The sequence below is a fragment of the Abramis brama genome (genome assembly GCF_963993115.1).
Source record: "Abramis brama genome assembly, chromosome: 5".
Lineage (NCBI taxonomy): Eukaryota > Metazoa > Chordata > Actinopteri > Cypriniformes > Leuciscidae > Abramis > Abramis brama.
The window spans coordinates 28,780,311-28,802,630 of NC_139967.1; positions in this window are offsets into that span (position 1 = coordinate 28,780,311).

Here is a 22,320-nt window from a genome sequence, read left to right on the forward strand (position 1 = left end):
CAAAAGCTTTAGATTTCAGATAAATGCTGTTCTTTTGAACTTTCTATTCATCAAAGACTGTACACAACTGTTTTCGACATTTAAAATAATAATGAATGTTTCTTGAGCATCAATCATCATATTAGAATAATTTCTGAAGGATCATGTGACAGTGACTCCGCTTTGATCACAGGAATAAATAACAGTTTAAAATATATTAAAATAGAAAGCAGCTGTTTTAAATTGGAATAATATTTTACAATATTACTGTTTTTGTTTGTATTTTTAATCAAATAAATGCAGCCTTGGTGAGCAGAAGAAACTTCTCTGTTATGTGCGCGCCACAGACTGCACGCACGTCCGCTTAGAGTTCCGCCTTTTGCGTTCCGTCAATATTACGTTATTAGAAAAATATTTTTTTAGAGAATCGATTTTTTGACATTTGTGAATCGATTCAGAATCGTCCGCATTCTCCCACCCCTAGATTTCATACAACAGGTTAATAAACAGTTACAATTAAGTCACTTACATTTTAGATGCAGTATTGACTGTTTTTGTTCTGTTTCAGCAGCGAAAATAGTTAAAGATCACAGCAGAACCATCACGCATCACGTGTTTTCTCATAACTGAACGATTCAGCATTTTTAAGGAATCGGTTGACTCAAAGTTTGAATGATCAATCCATAAACATCTGTCTTAATCATGATCGACTCATTCGAACGAATCGTTTGAACGAATGAATCAATGACTCGCTTATTAAGATGGATGCCTGGCGACACCTAATGGCGGTTTAGTGTTGTTTAAAAGCATCATTCTTTCCAACGTGTGTGTGATTTGTGTGTGCAACATTATCAATGTCAGTGTGGAAGTCTGTATTTTTCTTTCACTTTTATATTAGCAATTTAAAAGCACCCGCTTGTGTCACACGTCCAAATAACCGGTGGGACAATATCCTCAGACACATACCTAATAAATGTATCTTTAAATAGAATATTGGCCTACCTGGTAAAAAGTTTTATATACTATTTTGATGTCCTTTTGGACACAAGAGGGCAGTATAGCCCTATGTATGGCTTGTTTTTTTTTTTTTACTTTACTGTTTTTAATTTTAGAATAAAATTAGAATAAAATTCTTTTTAAAAACAGGATAAAATGGGTTTAGTTGTGATATTTGTATACTTTTATATAGAAATAAATGGTATATAATTACATTTTTAGAAGATTTTAGGCTTTTAGTGTTTCCTTTTTGGACATTATTTTAATCCCTCGCCATAGCAAAACCGTTTGAAATATTTATTATCCGTTCACAATTTAGCATATTTAATGTATTTTCATCACGTTGAAAAAGTCTGGTGGGAATACAATAAATAGTTGTAAAAAGTTGTAAAAATTCAGAGGCTGATTTTGCAAAAAAAATCCACATTCAGACCAAAATATCTGACTTCCTGATGGCTGGAGCTAATGAATGTAAATTAGAAAGTTGTCCGGCTTGATGAGAACAATATACAAACTAATTTTTTTTACTGTACTTAAAACTAACCCCCCCACTTTTGTCAAAAGCATGTTGAAAGTGACATACTTCCTGCTGCCAGTTGGTGGCGCTATAACTTTGACTTACAATAGTTACATCCATCTGATCGGCCTCTTACCACGAACACACTGCTGAAGTTTCATCAAGATCAGTTAATGTATGCAGAAGTTATAACACACTTCCTGTTTCCATTATTCGCCATAAATTCGTTTCCTCGCCACGGCCAAACCGTTCGAGATATCAAAAATCCGTTCGCAATTTAGCATCCTCAATGTCTTGACTTCATGCTGACCGAGTTTGGAGGCGAATGGATGAATTTCCTAGAAGGAGTACATCAAAATCCACAGCATGCGTTTCCAAACAACCCATAATAGCCGACTTCCTGTTGGGCTGGCGTAAAAAGTAAAAGTACGAAAGTTGTTCCGCCCGATGAGATCTATATGTGTACTGAGTTTCATATTATTACATGCAAGCGTGTCTGATTCATGGACCAAGTTTTCGGACTTCGTTCAAGGGGGCGCTGTTGAGCCCCCCTGCCACGCCCGGGTACCAGCTTCAGCCCGGCCCTGATGGCCGCGGGTTCTGACCCGTGTGCAAAGTTTCAAGAGTTTTCGAGCATGTTAAGGGCCCCAAAAGTGCCCGAAAGGTTGACAAAAAAATAATAATAATAAATAATCCTACCGAAAACAATAGGGCCTTCGCCCTTTCAGGGCTTGGGCCCTAATAATCCTACCGAAAACAATAGGGCCTTCGCCCTTTCAGGGCTTGGGCCCTAATAAAAAAATAAATCCTTACGAAAACAATAGGGCCTTCGCCCTTTCAGGGCTTGGGCCCTAAATATAGCTGCGAGCAGCGATTGCGGGCCCAAGCCGGTGGCAGCGCCACCCTGGTGCCTTTAGTTACACTAAAGGCACCAGGGTGGCGGTGCCGCCGGCTTGGGCCCTCCATCGCTGCTCGCATATATATATATATATATATATATATATATATATATATATATATATGTATGTATATGTAACAAAAGATATATACATTATATATATATCAGACAAGTAATATTCTCTGTCTTGTCACTTCACAAAAAAAATGGCACAAATTGTACTACTGACTATTTAAACAGAGCAGTGTAATTTTGATATGTTAGGTTGACTATTTTATAATTATATTTTATTAGGGCTATAATGAACAGGCTGCGATGTCAAGATTGCAATGCTGGAGAGTGTGTGTGTGTGTGTGTGTGTGTGTGTGTGTGTGTGTGTGGCGTGGGCGTGATTGAACAGTGGAGACAAAAAAATATACTTTATGGTGCTAACTTCAAAATTGAACTAAAATGCTCACGGCTGCACAGGCATTCATTCCTACTTCCATAGGAATTCATTGAAAACGCTTGCTCTGCTCCCCACCATTATCAATGTCAGTGCGGACAAACATATTTTACTTTCGTTTTTAAGTTAGCGATTCAAAAGCCCCCAGCGGTGTCACACGTCGATTAACCGGTGGTAAAATTATATTCTCACTGTCACATACCTAGTATAGGCCGCCTACCTAAAAGAGAGTTTAGCTTGCCCGACCATATATGCTCTGTTAATTTTGATCTTTCATTTTCGTGTAATACATCAATCGATCCTGTTCAGTTTCTATTTTTTTTCTGTATACTCACAATAAAAATAAAGTGTTTTGCTTTTTGACAAATAAAGAAAAATTAACATGATGCGATTTCTGCCTTCTCTCTGTCAGTAAACTCCGATTTGAAACGCGTTCGAAAATGATCTATAACTCCGCGAAAATTCAGTCAAAGAGGCAAACAGACCCACGGGCATAAAGCTTGAGATCGCATCTTTTAAATGAAGTAATTTATATAAAAAACAAATATTCTCAGCTTCTGTAATCTGTATAAAAAGAGAGCGACTCCTGTCATTACGAGCTCATTCACAGTAATGTGACCACTCCCCGGAGAGCGCGTGCTATTCAAACGCAAATTCTGAGAACTATTTCAGAGCTGTGAAACGCCCACATCAGCTGTAAACAAAGCGCGTCGCGACTCCTCGCGAGTGAGACATTATAGCCTACCTTATGGAGAAAAGATTCCTCAGAACAGTGCTGATGAGGAGCAATATCTCCTGAAATGAGGAGCAGATTCTGCTGAGGAGTGAGGTAGGCTGTTTTCTTTTCTCACGTGTGGAATAACGTTATGGAATAACGTTAGTGTAGGCCTATGTAAACCGCAAAAAGATGAATCGCATTTCTATAATATGACTCGCCTTTCTGTGAGATGAATGAAGGGGACATATTTGTAAAGACTGTTTAGCCTAAATATGAATCGCGCGTCTGTGTGTGAAAGAATAAACTGCTTTGCTATAGCCTACTGAGATGAGTAAAAATCGACTGGAATATGTTGAAATAAAATGTATTTGTATAAGCAACGTATTAAACTGCAAAAAAAATACTATTTTTGTCAAAAATAAATTCATAGACTAAGATGTTAGATGTTCCAATGTTGGCTATATTCAAACTAATGAATACATATGATAAAATGTAGGCCTATAATCTTTTTTTTTTTTTTTTTTACAAAGAAAGAGTACACTTGAAATATTGTTGAAATTGTAATTATTGTTGTAATTGTAACATTTTTAATAAAATAGCAAAACATATTTACAAGAGAGATGTAAGCGAAATCTTAAATGGTCAATATAAGTCTTCTTCTAAATACATCTTTTGTCCTTGCATTGTGGCTCAGTCAGTTTCACACCTGAGTGAATGGCTCATTATGCAGAGTGGGTGGGACATTCATAATCTAAGGTGTAAACTACTCCTCCCCCTCGCATATTGGCTTTCCAAGCAAAACCTGTTTTACATCATTTAAATCAATGTATTTTTTTTTGTGAACGATAAAGCAAGACTATTTTTACATCATTTTGAAGCTAGAACTCAAAGGGACAACATCCATTAGTCAAAAGTCTTGTGGACACATATTTAATATGTGTTTTGTGGTCTTAATTCAGCAACTTTCATTTTATTTTTTTCCAATAACCACGCATAAACATTATTCTCTTAAAAATACAAACATCTACATACACGTTGCTTGCATATTATGGTAGCCCTGTTTGTGCTATATAGAGTGAATTTACACCTTTGCCATACTTTAATCCCTCGCCATAGCAAAACCGTTTGAGATATTTATTATCCGTTCACAATTTAGCATAGTTAATGTATTTTCATCATGTTGAAAAAGTTTGGTGGGAATAAAATAAATAGTTTAAGAGGAGTGGCTAAAAATTCAGAGGCTGATTTTGCAAAAAAATTCACATTCAGACCAAAATATCTGACTTCCTGATGGCCGGAGCTAATGAATGTAAATTAGAAAGTTGTCCGGCTTGATAAGAACAATATACAAACTTTTTTTTTTTACTGTAGTTAAAACTACCCCCCCCCCCCCCCACACACACACACTTTTGTCAAAAGCATGTTGAAAGTGACACACTTCCTGCTGCCAGTTGGTGGCGCTATAACTTTGAATCACAATAGTTACATCCATCTGATCGGCCTCTTATCACGAACACACTGCTGAAGTTTCATCAAGATCAGTTAATGTATGCAGAAGTTATTCCACTTCGTGTTTCTCTTTTCTCGCCATAAATTTGATTCCTCGCCACGGCCAAACCGTTCGAGATATCAAAAATCCGTCCGCAATTTAGCATCCTCAAAGTCTTGACTACATGCACACCGAGTTTGGAGGGGACACGGTGAATTTTCTAGGAGGAGTATTTCACATTCCACAGCAAGCGTTTTCCAAACAACCCATAATAGCCGACTTCCTGTTGGGCTGGCGTAAAACTTGACCGGGGGAAAGTTGTTCGGCCCGATGAGGTCTATATGTGTACTGAGTTTCATATTAATTCATGCAAGCGTGTTTGATCTATAGACCAAGTTTTCAGACCCCGTTCAAGGGGGCGCTGTTGAGCCCCCCTGCCACGCCCAGGTACCAGCTTCAGCCCGGCCCTCCTGGCCGTGGGTTCTGACCTGTGTGCAAAGTTTCAAGAGTTTTCGAGCATGTTAAGGGCCCCAAAAACCCCTGAAACCTTGAAAAACAAGAATTAAACTCAAAAGACCCCCCCTCCCCACCCCACACATACACAGAGACGCAGAGGCAGAGAGAGAGAGAGGGAGAAAATCCACATTCAAACCAAAATATCTGACTTCCTGTTGGTCAGAGCTAATGAATGTAAATTAGAAAGTTGTCCGGCTCGATGAGAACAATATACGTACCAAGTTTTAAGACTCTATGTAAAACTAAGCCCCCATTTTTGACTAAAGGTGGCGCTACTGAGCCCCTCACCACGCCCGTTTCTTAAACTTTGCACATGTCTACTGGCTAATAAATGTGATGTGTCTGTCGAGTTTCATCCAATTTCAAGCATCTTAAGAGTCTCAAAAGCATCCAAAAAGAAAATTAAAGTTTGATGCGTTGCCACGGCAACAGTATCTAAGATATCAATAATCCTTTCACAGGTCTACATCTGCCGTGTGTTTACATTATACAGATAAAGTTTGAAGCAAATCGGGTAAAAATAAGAGGGTGATTTCAAAGCATTTTGAAAGTAACACACTTCTTGCTGCCAGTTGGTGGCGCTATAACTTTGAGTCACAATCGTCACATCAATGTGATCAGCCTCTGACCACGAACACACTGCGGAAGTTTCATCAAGATCAGTCAATGTATGCAGAAGTTATAATACACTTCCTGTGTCCCATTATTCGCCATAAATTAGTTTCCTCGCCACGGCCAAACCGTTCGAGATATCAAAAACCCCTGGCAATTTTTCATCCTCAGTGTCTTGACTTCATGCACACTGAGTTTGGTGCCGACCAAGTGAATTCCCTAGGAGAAGTGTTTCAAATTCCTAAGCATGCGTTTCCAAACAACCCTAAATAGTCGACTTCCTGTTGGGCTGGCATAAAACTTAGAGCATGAAAGTTGTTTGGCCCGATGAGATCTATATGTGTACCGAGTTTCATATTATTACATGCAAGCGTGTTTCATTTATGGACCAAGTTTTCGGACCTCGTTCCAGGGGGCGCTGTCGGGCCCCCCTGCCACGCCCAGGTACCAGCTTCAGCCCGGCCCTGATGGCCGTGGGTTCTGACCTGTGTGCAAAGTTTCAAGAGTTTTCGAGCTTGTTAAGGGCCCCAAAAGTGCCCGAGAACTAGAAAAAAAAAATAATAATAATAACAAAATATAGCTGCGAGCAGCGATTACGGGCCCAAGCCGGTGGCACCGCAACCCCGATGCCTTTAGTTACCTAAAGGCACCGGGGTGGCGGTGCCGCCGGCTTTGGCCCTTCATCGCTGCTCGCAGCTATATTTATATATATATATATATATATATATATATATATATATATATATATCTTTAATGTATTTTTATCATGTTGAAAAAGTTTGGTGTGAATAAAATAAACCACTTAGGAGGAGTAACTAAAAACTCAGAGTCTGACATATCCAAAAAATCCACATTCAAACCAAAATATCTGACTTCCTCTTGCTCGGAGCTAATGACTGTAAATTAGAAAGTTGTCCGGCTCGATGAGACCAATATGCGTACTGATTTTTGTAACTGTGGGTAAAAGTAACCCCCCCACTTTTGTCAAAAGCATTTTGAAAGTGACACACTTCCTGCTACCAGTTTGACTCACAATAGTTACATCCATCTGACCGGCCTCTTACCATGAACACACTGCTGAAGTTTCATCAAGATTAGTTAATGTATGCAGAAGTTATAACACTTCGTGTTTCTCTTTTCTCGCCATAAATTCGTTTCCTCGCCACGGCCAAACCGTTCGAGATATCAAAAATCCATCCGCAATTTAGAATCCTCAATGTCTTGACTTCATGCTGACCGAGTTTGGAGGCGAGTGGATGAATTCTCTAGGAGGAGTACATCAAATTCCACAGCTTGCGTTTTTCAAACAACCCATAATAGCAGACTTCCTGTTGGGCGGAGCTAATAATTTAGAGTGCGGAAGTTGTTCGGCCCGATGAGATCTATATGTGTACCGAGTTTCATATTAATTCATGCAAGAGTTTTTGATATATGGACCAAGTTTTCAGACCGTGTTCAAGGGGGTGCTGTTGAGCCCCCCTGCCACGCCCGGGTACCAGCTTCAGCCCGGCCCTGATGACCGTGGGCTCTGACCTGTGTGCAAAGTTTCAAGAGTTTTTGAGCATGTTAAGGGCCCCAAAAGCCCCTGAAACCTTGAAAAACAAAGATTAAATGGAATAGACAAATCCCCCCCACCCCCTCCACACACACACACACACACACACACACACAGAGACAGAGAGAGAGAGAGAGAAAATTCTCCAGAAAATCCACATTCAAACCAAAATATCTGACTTTCTGATGGTCTGAGCTAATAACTGTAAATTAGAAAGTTGTCCGGTTTGATGAGAACAATATACATACCAAGTTTTGTGATTCTAGGAAAAACTAAGCCCCCATTTTTGACTAAAGGTGGCGCTACTGAGCCATTCCACCACGCCCATTTCTGAAACTTTGCACATGTCTACTGGATAATAAATGTGATGTGTCTGTCGAGTTTCATGCATTTTCAAGCATGTGAAGATTCTCAAAAGCATCTGAAAATAATATTAAAGTTTGATGCGTTGCCACGACAACAGTATCTAAGATATCAATAATCCTTTCACAGGTCTACATCTGCCGTGTGTCTACATTATACACATAAAGTTTGAAGCAAATCGGGTAAATATAAGAGGGGGATTTCAAAGCATTTTGAAAGTGACACACTTCCTGTCAGGGCTTGGGCCCTTTCAGGGCTTGGGCCCTAATAATCCTAACGAAAACAGTAGGGCCTTCGCCCTTTCAGGGCTTGGGCCCTAATAATAATCCTACCGAAAACAATAGGGCCTTCGCCCTTTTAGGGCTTGGGCCCTAATAATCCTTACGAAAACAATAGGGCCTTTGCCCTTTCAGGGCTTGGGCCCTAATAATAATAATAATAATAATAATAATAATAATAATAATAATAATAATAAATAATCCTACCGAAAACAATAGGGCCTTCGCTCTTTCAGGGCTTGGGCCCTAATAATAACAAATAATTCTAACGAAAACAATAGGGCCTTCGCCCTTTCAGGGCTTGGGCCCTAAAAAAGAATCCTTACGGAAACAATAGGGCCTTCGCCCTTTCAGGGCTTGGGCCCTAAAAAATGTAAAATGCAAAAAGGATTGATATGACATTGAAGCTCCCACAATGATGATAATCAGGTCCAAAATGTTAGTGTAACTAATGCACTCAAAAGTTATGAGAATAACTGAGAATCCCTCTCAGTAGCATTTCTCTCCCACAGTACCTTGATTCAGGGAGTAATGCATTATAGAAGTACCAGGGGTGAATCACAATGAGGCAGTCACAAGATCCTGGATATATGATCCATCTTATAACACCTTTCCTGCAATGTTTCCTCAATTAATGTTGCTCTTTTGAACACAATAAACAGATCTTTTACATCTGAATGGCCATCCATTCTCCTCAGATAGACACTTCATGACAAATTCAGAAGGCTCTGCTCTGTTGCGTCCTGTCCCATTCACCACATCAGAATCCTGCTGTCTCTGTCTTAAGTGTCTCCTGATTCAACACCCACAGCTGCTGAATTAATGAAACACAATAAAACAAAGCTATCAGGAAAGGGCTGCTGATGTTCTTCCCAGCATTTCTCAGATTTTAATGCCTTTATTGGATGGGATAGAGTGGCCATTATCAAGGCTCAGTAGAGGTGGAAACAAAAAAAAATCAAAGGCAAGAAACAAAAATTGTCCTTAAATTTTGCACGTTTTGAGTGCATTTTTTTAACGACAACGTAAATTGTACTAAACACACTAAATTGTACAACAAAATACTAAACAATACAAAACACTATACAGGACCTAAAAGCCTGTTGATTAGTATGTGTATAGTGTATGTGCACCATTTCTCTTTAAGAAAGATCTTATTGGTGCTGCAAAACTCTAGGGTATCAAACAGACTATCCTCTGGTGATGAAAAGTCTATGCAGTGATACCTTTAATGGTGTTGTAAGTTGCTTGAAGAACATAAGATGAAAGGCTCTGTCGCTGCTGGATTGCGTTCCCCTATTTACCTTTGAACCACAACAAGATCTTCTGAGTTCAAAACATCGTAATTATTGATGATTGTGTATCAACCATTTTTTGCTGCCAGACATATTTTCTTATGTCATATTTTCTTATGGACTTACTTTTGCTTCCACATTGTCAGTCATTAGTAATCCAAAGCTCAATTAAAAAACAAAACAAACAAACAACAACAAAAATAAAACCTAATGAACCATTAACATGTGGGTCTCTTTAAACCATCCAACTGTAATATAAAGTTGTGATGTAACAGATGGTTTGTGCTTTCTCAGGCTCTCATGCATCATATGTAGACTACATTAGATGACACATTTCCATACTGCATTTTTTTTTTTTTTTTTTTTTTTACTCTTCTCCACTACAGTACTTCCCCAATCACTATGCACACTGACTCACCAATGGGCGTTCTCCAATAATACGGGTGAAGGTTTTTGCGCATTACTGTCTTTCCTTTTACGCAACACAACAAGATTACATGAAATACACTTATTACACGTTATTTCATCTGACTCCATAAATGAAAAAGGTTTTAATGATATCTGTGCTTCATTAAATGTGAGCAAATGTTTGACTATTCTTTTTAACTCTTTACTGAAAATAATGTCAGAGTCAGTTAGAATAAAATCAAATGTAACAATTTATTATGTCAGGTAAATGTATCATTCCAATTTCATAATCAGTTCAAAGATAATAAATACAAAACATCCAATGCTCTGGAATAAAGAGAAAAGATGCGAACCTGGCATTAGAAAATACATGATTCTAAAAGTCTCGGCCACTCTCAGCATCACGGGCCAATTTGTCTACAAATCGCCACAAGCCTTCTTCAGCATCTCCCTAAATACTCAGACCAAGGCAGAAACCTCTTTTCAAATGTAAACATGAGTTCACAGTGGGAATTTACATTAATCACCGTCCTAGACTTACTGGGGGCAGGAGTTGATTTACATGGAAACATTTGCTAACAATGGGAATTTGCATTGAGTTTACACCTTTGAGAGCATGATGCCAATTTGCCTGGAAGACACCCTCCTCTGTGTGCAAATTATCCCTAAACTATCAAATACCTTATTACCTTTTGGTTTACTACTTTGGGAATGAGACCTTTGTACCAGTCGCACTGAGACATTTCAAATGATACCAAACATGTATAATAATTCACATTTAAACCATATAGATTTTTGGGTGAATTTCAGGTGGTCTCAGCATGAGAGAGAGGGAGTGGGGGAAGAGGGAAAGAGATGTATTCTGAGGTGAGACTTGCGTCTCAAATGGTGAGAGTTCAAATGTTAATTTCCAGAAAGGTCCTTTGTCTTCTCTGGGAGTGGTCGTTCCTCAACCAGACTGCCCGGCATTTTCTAATTTATCCAGTCTTACACTATTCTATAAATATATTTCTAAAGACTCTGCATTATAAGAACAGTTATAGTTGCATTTATATTATTTTTTATAATTACTTAAAAGTCACGTGTTTGCTTTTTCAGTGTGCATGCTCATAATCCATTATGACTTATAAATGATCAAATATAAAATAGTTCCAGAGACACTTGTTTGCTGGACCAATTAGTAATCAATTATGTATTTAATTGCTAATGTTTGCATTAGAGGTCATGAATGGTAATTATGATTTGTGAAATTATATATCTCCTCAGCTATATGCATGGCATTGCTTATAGCAGTTTGGAATTAGGCTATACTTAAAAAAATATTGTTACAGTATTTTGCTAGTATGTAACATTTGCTTTAGGAAAATTGCATCCTATTTTTTCACTTTACTTAAAGCCATCAATGATGCATTTATAGAGGTTAGTAACTGTATTACAATATTTAAAAGAACACAACATGGCTGTTAATAAAAATATATTCACTTATTTGACAGAAATAAATCTGAATTACTAAAAAGTAATTGTAACTATAATATAATAACATTTTAGCAATGTAGGTTGCATCTTTATAAATACATTCATGGAACCATACAACTGGCTAATTATTACTTATAAATCAGTGTACAATGGATTATGAGCATGCACACTGAAAAAGCAAATGCGTGACCAGTAATTATAAAAATAATATACATGTAACTATGATTGTTCTTATAATGCAGTATAGGTCGTAAAGAGTCTTTATAAATATATTTATAAAATATTAATACTTACTTATAAATAAGTATAAATGGAGCTATAATTCATTATAAGCATGATCTTCATAGAATGTGTTGCCAAAACTTTTTATGCTTTTGGCTGTTCATTTACATGACAACGGTATTTTGGTAATTATAAACTATGTATTTTTTGCACAAACAAAGCACTCGCGCCACTTCATAAAATTGAGGTTAAAGCACCGCAGTCACATTTATTACTTTAATTATGTCTTCACGACCTTTCTGGGGCATGAAAGTGGTAGTTGCGTAGGCTGTCAATGGATGGACAGAAAGCTCTCAGAATTCATCAAAAAGATCTTCATTTGCTGAATTCCCCCCCAATCCCCAGTATATGTAGCCAGCGTGTTGGCTTCCAATACCTCAGCAAAAATCTAATCCATATTAAGGCATTCACACCATCTCCTGAACTGAGTGTCAAAATGCCATATTAAAGTGTGTAGAAATCAGCTGTGGCAGTAGCAGTGGTGGGCAGAACAGAAACAGGATGTGACATATTGGTGGCAGCAGCTGCTGCATAAGCACTTGCCTTGCAATTAAGATTTTCAAGAGAGTTTTTCGCTTCTTTTCACTCTTTTCTTTCTCCCTTTTTTCAGACTTGGAATTCTTTGTCCGCCATAAACACAACTAAGGAAAAGCATTTTTTCTCTTTGACAGACACAGCCTCACAGTTTCTCACACACATACAGAGCAGCAATCACAGATCAAAGATGGAGAAGTAGGGGGGTGACAGGCAGCGGCAGAGTAAGTGAAAGGAAAAAGATGCCAGACATTTCTGTTGCATGTGGCATTTATGACAGTTCTGTCTCTTCTCTCTGACAACAAATGCATTCCTACTGACATCTGAGACAAATCTCCTAAATCTATTCCGGCCTGCCAGTGTTCCAGTTTACCTACGTTTTATTTTCAGTAGAGTGTTTATTGTGAATTTCGAGAAGGGGGGAACAGTACATTTGTCATGGCAATTTTATACCACTCTCTCTTTTTTAAGTAATTTTTTATTTATTTTTTGTACTGTATCATCAAGGCTTCTATGTAAATGCACTATGTTTTGATTAGCTAACTTCTTTTCATGTGTAATAAGTAACAGACCCATATAGTTGGTTCTGTCAATCCTTCAATAAAAGCCTTTTTGCAAAGCCTACATTAAAGGCAGGGTAGGTCATTTGAGCGACGTCCGTTGGTGACGCCTCTTTGGAAATGAGTTATTAAAGGAGCTTTGCCAGACCCTAACTCAGTTACTACTGAGAATGGTCTGGTTTTAACCAGGCTAAACTATTTTGGCAATTTCATATGAATTTATACGATGTGAATCTTGTTGCTTATGTACATTTATATTGACTCATTACTTACAGTACTCCCTTCTCTAGCTTTCAAATTACAATGTAGACTTGAGACTTTTGTCCTCATTTGTTCTCTATAGTGCTTTAAAATGTCTGTATATTTTGTCTGCTTTCAGCTACAGAGCAAAACAATTGAAAACATGATGCTTTACTGAGAATCTTGCCATATATTACAAAATCAGCTGCACTGTAAGTGGCCCATCACTTACTAGGAGTGAGCAGGTTATTCTGTTCCACATATCCTCAAACAAGGTCAATTATTTGTGTGGAAATGGCACCTCAAGGCTAGTCTTGAATTTGAATTAGAGTCGCTGTGTGTATTTTCTATGTGCACCCAAGAACCCTTCTTACAAAATCAAAGATGTCAATCCTTTACTTCACCCTTTACTTCTGAGGTAGTCTATTATTTCAGCACAAGGACATGTTGTTACCACCTTGGCTATAAATGATACAGGGTTATGGAACCTTATTTTATAAAAGGGTGATGTGAATTGCTGTTGAGGAGATGGACTTGGACAAGAACATGTCTTACAAAATGATCGTTTTTTTTTTTTTTTTTGGTTTGCTTTTTTTAGTCTGATATTGGAGTATTTTCACATTATCTCCTTTAAAAAACTTTCTCATTCACTAACTGAGCACATGCAAGTATCTGAGCTTAAAATCCCGATTCAATAATTAGTCTGCACTAAAATGTATTATAATTTGAATTTTTAAAATATAATTTTATATTATTATTATTATTATTATAACAAAAATAACTAGGTAACTAATAATCAATAATTTGTACACTAATAACTTGTACAGCAAGAATAAACCAAACATAAAATGCACAAATAAAAAATGAGAGGTCTGAGGCGAGATCACATTTAACTATTTATTGTCCAACTATTGATTGTGTTTTAAAGTAGGCATGAAACAGAAATTATTATAATCCTTTCTTTGATTTTGTCCATTGGGAATTGATTGGATCGTTGTGCAGCAACACAGTGTCAAGTTATTCATTCATACAAGATGCAAAAGTGTACAAACTTGTACAAGCTGTAATGCATGTTTTGGAATGAGACTCATTGCTGAAGTGCTACTCTTCCTAGCATGTTTATATTTGTTGAAAATATTGAAAAGTTATTGAAAATATTGTTCACCAAAATGCTATAATATGTCTTACAGAGTCCCAACAAATAACACTATTTGAATCAAATCTAGTTTCCTTTTTCTTTAGCTGTGACCTTGATGTGCTGTGAAAAACACCTGCTCCCATATATTCATTCAAGAGTGGAAGGGATGCCAGTAATATTGAATAAATAAAAATGGCACAGAAATTCTTCTTGTACAAAGAGAATACAGCTCAAATCATTAAATTCCTCCAGAGGGTTATGAGAAAAGGGAGAAGGTTGACCTGAAGGTGAGACTAAACCTTTGCTTTACCCGTGTCTTTTTCTCATTAATAAAATGTCATGGAAAATAAAGCTTATGTGACATGCGATTTTGTTCATCTTTCAGAGCCCCCGTCAGATTCTTATTGGGAGTGAACAAATGGCATTGGCTGGCCTCAGAGCGATAATTGCAGCAAGCACAGGGGGTAGACAGACGTTATTTTCTTCCTTGAACAACAGCACAGTGACAAAAAAAAAAAACACCATTCAGTGAGTTTAGCTTGAATTCTTTTCAAGACAAGCAAGACTGCAACTCCCCTTCAAGCAATTCAGCAGAAGAGCATAGCATGCTGGTTCTGATCTCTCTCAATGAAAAGACGAGAACTGTGACAATCATCTGACACCAACTTTTACTGTGGGTTTCCTGTGATTAAGAATCAGTGTGAGGGACCAAGCAGTCGAGGGCAAAGGACACAGGATTTCCAACCAAAAAATATTTATTAAATGCAAAAAACAAAGTTACAAATTAAATAACTTGAAAAACTGACTGAAAATAAAGTCAGGTCTAGGCCCATAACAATAATAAACTAAAGAAAATCAAACTAAAAACAGTAATCAAACAAACAAACTAAACAAAGAAAACATGGCCCCCAAATGCCACACATGGGGAAACTTATGGGGAAACTTAAGCTTGCCCAGGCAGCGTCAACCCTCCGCTCTCCACATGTAGGTAACTTAAACTCAAAAGCAATAAATGTTAACACAATATACCACTAATAACTAGAAAGTGTGCACCCAACCTAGTCATAAATGGTAAGTGTAAATTAGAAATAAAGTGGGTAAAATGAACCAAATCTGTGTCTGTCTTTATTATGAAATATATAGGATGATCTGCAACAAAATATTTAATTATAAAATGTGATAAAGGACAACCAAAATAACATGTAAACAAACAAAAATGCATGTCTGTGTGTGGTTTAGTTACCGCCTTGCTGTGTGGCCACGTCGTCGGCCATCACACTCCCCCCCACTTCAGGAACCTCCCTGACACAGCGAGAGAGGAAATCAGCCGTAGCATTGTCTTTCCCTGGAACATACTGGATAATGAATCGGAAGGGCTGCATGGCCAAGTACCACCGAGTAATTCTGCTATTTGTGTCCTTCATCCTCTTCAACCACTGTAGAGCCTTATGGTCAGTTTCCACAATAAACTCTCTCCCAAGCAGATAATATTTTAGGGAATCCAGAGCCCATTTCACAGCCAAGCACTCCTTTTCGATTGTAGAATACCGGACCTCTCGCGGGAAGAGCTTACGGCTAATACAAGCCACCAGTTGTCGTCCATCACTTGGCCCTTGCAGTAGCACGGCTCCAATACCTTGTTCCGAAGCATCGGTTTGCACAATAAACGGTTCATTAAAGTCAGGATTATGCAACACAGGGTCCTCACCCAGGGCAGTCTGGATGTCTTGAAAAGCCATCTTTTGCTTTCTCTGACCACTGAAGTCGATTAGGGCATCTGGAGCCCACCATATCCGTCAGGGCTGCTGCTCTGCCAGAGAAATTAGGAATGAATCGGTTATAAAAACCTGCCATACCAAGGAACGATCTCAATTCTTTCCGTGTTTGGGGTAAAGGACACTGTTGAATGACTTGGACCTTTTTTACCTGGGGTCTGACCACCCCTTTACCAATGACATAGCCCAGATATTCAATTTCAGTCCGGGCTACAGCACATTTGAGTGGATTGATGGTGAGGCCAGCTTGCTGGAGTCGCCGCAGAACTTCTTGCAGATGTTGTAGGTGCTGTTCCCAAGTGTCACTATAGATAATGTCATCCAAGTAGGCGGCCGTAAAGGACAAACCATGTAATATCTGGTCCATGAGCCTCTGAAAAGTGGCTGGAGCCCCATGCAGGCCAAAAGGGAGGACCATAAAATGGAATAGCCCCCATGGGGTTCTAAAGGCAGTCAACTCTCTAGATTAAAGAGTGAGAGGAATTTGCCAATATCCTTTGGCGAGGTCAATAGTGGTCAGATACTTGCTTTGACCTAGGCGGTCAATGAGGTCGCTTATACGGGGTGTTGGATAGGAAACGAACTTAGAGACAGAGTTCAGGTATCGAAAATCAATACAAAACCGTAAGGTTCCATCCTTTTTAGGGACTAAAACCACTGGGTGGCACCACTCACTCTTAGACGGCTCGATGATTCCCAACGTCAGCATCAGATCAATCTCTTCCCTCAAGGAGACCTGCAATCGCTCAGGTATTCGATAACTCATCCTTTTAACAACAGCATCACCTTTCAACACAATCTCATGTTCAATCAGTGTTGTGGCTCCAGGGTACTCAGAAAAGAGGTCAGGGTGACAAAGCGCTCTCACCTGGGATTGGCGATCCTTTGGCAAATGCTCCAGGTTAACACATTCTGCGACCGGCTGAGGCAAATATTGCTCCTCCAGTTCCTCTTCCTCAATCACCTGTTGAATCATCAAAACTTGTGACTCCTTCTCAGGACGAGGAATCCACTCCTTTAGTAAATTAATGTGCAAGACTTTACTAGGCTGGTCCAAGCCTGGTGTGGTAATTTCATAAGTGGTGCGTCCCAGCTTCCGCTGGATCTCAAATGGACCCTGCCATTTCGCCAATAATTTGCTCTCCTGACTTTGTAACATCACCAACACTTGCTGGCCAGGGTTAAAACTCCGTTCACATGCAGACCGATCATACCATGACTTCTGGGATCTCTGTGCCTCAGCCATGTGAGTTTGAGCCAGTTTCGCCATCGCCTCCAACCGTTCCCTCATCTGCACAACATAAGAGATCACATTTACCAAGTCCCCGCTACCCTGGGTTCCTTCCCACAGCTCACAAAGCAGGGTCAAAGGACCTCCCACCTAACGTCCATATAATAACTCAAATCGAGAGAACCCAGTCGAGGCCTGGGGAACTTCTCTATATGCAAACAGGAGGTAGGGCAACCACTGGTCCCAATCCTTGCCTGACTCACTGATGAACTTGCAAAGCATTTGTTTGAGTGTTTGATTGAAACGCTCTGTGAGGCCATCTGTTTGCGGATGATAAGGAGTTGTACGTAAACTCTCGATACCCAGAAGCTGATACACCTGCTTTAAGAGAGTGGACATAAAGTTAGTGCCCTGATCGGTAAGAATCTGACAGGGGAACCCAACTCTGGAAAAAAGTTGTATTAAGCATGTTGCTACGTACTTGGCTTTAATGGACTTCATCGGGAACACCTCGGGATATCTAGTCGCATAATCTGTTATAACAAGCATAAATCCATTTCCAGCTCGACTCCTTTCTACAGGGCCCACAATATCCATACCCAGTCTCTCAAATGGTGTACCCACCACAGGTAAAGGTTGTAATGGAGCTCTGGAAGGGCTTCTCATGGAGACTTTTTGACACTCAGGACAACTTTTACAGTATCGAGTCACATCCCTTCTTAGTCCTGGCCAATAGAAGTGTCTTTTGATGCGAGCTAAGGTCTTGTGTTTTCCTAGGTGGCCAGCCCAGGGAATTGAATGACTCAACTGGAGGATTACCTCTCGGACACATTGTGGCACAACAAGCTGGTTTGTCGACTCAAACTGGCGATAAAGAATACCTTTTTGGAACAAATACCTTTCGGCAGAGTCAGTGTCATCAGCATTGGCTGTAGTTTCATGTTCTGCTTTCTTGAGGTACGGAGCCAGGCTGACGTCCTCCTGCTGGAGCTGGATCATGTTAGTGGGCACCTGGAAACTTTGAAACAAGTCACATGAGGGGTTAGCTGGTATCTTGGAAACATTATATGCAAGCTTGTCCCGTCGTCTTTCACTACGGGACTTCCGCGTCTTTGAAGGTTCCACTTCGAGATCCACGTCAAAGAAAGGTAAAGTACAGAGTGTTTGCATCGGTTCCTCTGCCCGTTTCATTTTGGCCCTGGTGACTACAACATTGCAAAGCTGTTCCGGCTGCAATAAATCCAAAAGCACTGGTAAATCATGCCCCAGAATCACAGGATACGGCAAATTATCTGCAACTCCAACGTCCAGGAGATAAGTCTGTCCCTGTATTTTGATGTAAAGACCCACGGTAGGTAACAGTTTCTCATCGCCATGGACACACCATATCAGTCTCTTGTCAGAAGGATTAATCAAGGCAGGTGAAACAAACGGTCTGTGTACCAATGTCTGGTCGCTGCCAGTATCAACCAGAGCATGGAGTTCTTTACCGTTCACTTCTACAGTGGTCATCTTTAAGGACCGTCCAGGCTTTACCGGAGCTGCATTATTTCTGGGCACATAACACACTTGAGAGAGCTTGACAACGTTCTTCGGGCAAACAGGTTTGGTATGACCCTCTTGACCACACAGGTAACAAATAGGCACTTTCTTAGGTGGTTTAAAAGACACAGATTCAGATTTTCCTCCTCCAGGAGGCTTACCAGAGTTGTAGTACTGGGGCGGATGAAAGACATGGGGCTTGCGAGAATCTCTCCCACCCCTCCAACTCCATGGCTGGTTCCTTCCCCGGGCAGCAACGAACACATCCGCCAATGATGCAGCTTCAGCAGCAGTATCAGGGCCCCGCTCACGAATCCATACCTGAAGCTCAGGAGAGAGCATTCGGAGATACTGCTCTAAAACAATTATTTCTCCAATTTCCTCAACAGTTTTACCTTTAGGCCGAATCCACTTCCCATACAGCTCCTTCAGCCTGGCATACAGTTCATTGGGACTCTCAGATGATTCAACCTCCAGAGAACGAAATCTTTGTCGATAAGTTTCTGAATTAATGTTGTACTTTCTCAGAATAGCCGACTTAACAATCATACTCAAGAGAGTCGTCAATGTCCATAAGCACATATGCCGCTCGGACCTTACCAGTCAGTAGGGGAATCAGGCGGAATGCCCAGTCAGCCTTAGGCCAACAACACGCTGCAGCAATCCTCTCAAAGGTTATCAAAAAATGTTCTATGTCATCAGAGTCACTTAATTTTTCTAATCTAGGCTCTTTGACCAAGGACTGACCTCTATCATGGTCCACGTGGTGAAGTTCTCTTTCACTCCTTTTAGGGAATGGTCGATCATAATCAGGGTCACCATCCTGCATTACCCCTGGACTTGGATTCATAGAAAGTGGATCAGGGGTGGGCGGAGTATGAGTACGAGCTTGCACCTCCATCTGAAGCAGGCCAAACTGGTGCTGCAATGCCTTAAATCGTCGTTCTTGTTCCTTTTGCTCTTGGGCCCTCCCGGCCTCCCGAGCATCCATCTGCGCCATGTGGGCCCGGAACAAACTTGTCAGATCTGCCAGCGTTGGCTCCCGCCCTCCAGACTCCTCTGTGACAATCTCCTCACCATCCTCTATGGTCTCCACCTCTCCTTCCTGTGCTTCCCTTGGCATCATCCTTTGTGCCCCTTTTCTTCCAGGCCGACTCATAGCTAAAAAAAAACCAGGGAGAACAAAAAGGGGAAAAAAACAAAAAATAGGAAACCTGCGCCCTCTGCGGATCCCACTTCTGACACCATATGTGAGGGACCAAGCAGTCGAGGGCAAAGGACACAGGATTTCCAACCAAAAATTATTTATTAAATGCAAAAAACAAAGTTACAAATTAAATAACTTGAAAAACTGACTGAAAATAAAGTCAGGTCTAGGCCCATAACAATAATAAACTAAAGAAAATCAAACTAAAAACAGTAATCAAACAAACAAACTAAACAAAGAAAACATGGCCCCCAAATGCCACACATGGGGAAACTTATATACACCAAGGACTAGTCCATTACACACACATAGGGAACAACAACATCAATTAAACACAGTTAGAATGAATAAAATAATTCATCCACAAAAAATAAAGAAATGGGTCATAAACAAATTAGTTATATACATAAACAATTATAATAAACAAAAATAAACAGATAAACAAAATTAGAAATAAAGTGGGTAAAATGAACCAAATCTGTGTCTGTCTTTATTATGAAATATATAGGATGATCTGCAACAAAATATTTAATTATAAAATGTAATAAAGGACAACCAAAATAACATGTAAACAAACAAAAGAGAAAAATGCATGTCTGTGTGTGGTTTAGTTACCGCCTTGCTGTGTGGCCACGTCGTCGGCCATCACAATCAGATTAGGTATTAGTTAATCTATATGAGCTTTCATCAACAGTTAATTTTAAAATGACATGGACATAATGTTCTGGAACACTTTGCTAATACTGTCAATGAAAACTTATAGAAAACTCACCAGCCCCAAAATGCATTTTCCCCCCTAAATGTGTACAGTGTGAAATTAGTAGTGATGTAGTACTCGAGTCCGGTCTCGAGACCGATTTCTGCTTTCTCGGACTCGACTCGGACTTATTCCTTCAAAGACTCGGTCTTGACTCGGACTCGACCCTTCAAAGACTCGGTATTGACTCGGACTCGGCATAGGCAGTCTCGTCCCCATCACTAGTCCACTAGAATACATACCACTAGAAATTTTTTATTTGCTCTGCATGTCCTAACTATGATTAAAAAAGTCAGGGTGGGCTTAACATGTTGATGACAGAGCAGCACTGTTGAAGCAGTTTAGAAAAATAGGCAGAAGATGATGCATGTGGTAGGGATTTTTTTTAATGATAATAAAAGCATAGTCCATATTAAGACGTTAAGACTGCTCCTCTAAACAATTCCCAATCTAGCTAAAGGCGGGCATACACTGTGCGATGTCTGTGCGATTTCAGCAAGGAACCTACTCACACTGAACGAGTAGATCGCATGCGATGTAAAGCCAAAGCTCAGGATTTATGTGCTCACACTGTACGGTCCGAACGTCGAGCTGCGACTTGACTGCTCACACTAAATATGCGCGAATCAGCGCGATAAATCCTCGTGCCGGGTTGCGCCTATGGAAGATATCATGTAGCCTATCCAGAGATATTGTCAAAACAAGCATCAGCTATCAATATCAAGAAGATCAATTTATAGAGCATTTCCAATTTATATATTCAATTATTAGTAGGCTAGTATTATTGTATTATTATTATTATTATTATTATTATTATTAGGGAAGGCCTATAGGCTATTAAAGTGATAGGCTACTATAATTAAATTGCCACGCAACAATTTCATAGCGCATCACCGCATAACCAACGCGCTGTGAGGATAATAAAATATTACATAGAAGCTTACTTCTCCGCATTAAAAATTGTCTAAAACGTTTAGGTCAATTACAATGAATTATATAGGCCTACATATAATTAATTATTAACAGTCTATAATATGTCCGAACACTGCAATAATTCATCAATGAAAATTAAAAACAGCTTTATTTCAAAAACATTTTTTAACAATAAAAGAGGCAAAGTGTAGCCTACATCGCAGGTGGCTTGGAAGAAGTGGGTAATGGTTAATCCATTTTGCAACACGAACTGGAGGTAAGCAACAGTAATTTGTAGCTTTGAACTACAGAACTTAAAGATCTCCCTTTTTTCGTTTTTTTTTTTTTTGGTGTAGATGAAACCGTTTTTGCTCAGGCGCAGTGAGGGAAAAAACACTGAGTTTAGGGCAATCGGTTCATAGCTCTGCTTCAACTGTGCGATATAGTCATGAGGAGCGACCAAAATTTCTAACATGCCAGAAATTCATCCGACCATCCGATTGCCGGTCGTGAGAGGTTAATCGCCTCTCTTTTCCCCCTGTACACTGCACGAACACTGCACGACAAACGACGCACGACAAAGCTGAAAATCGGCCC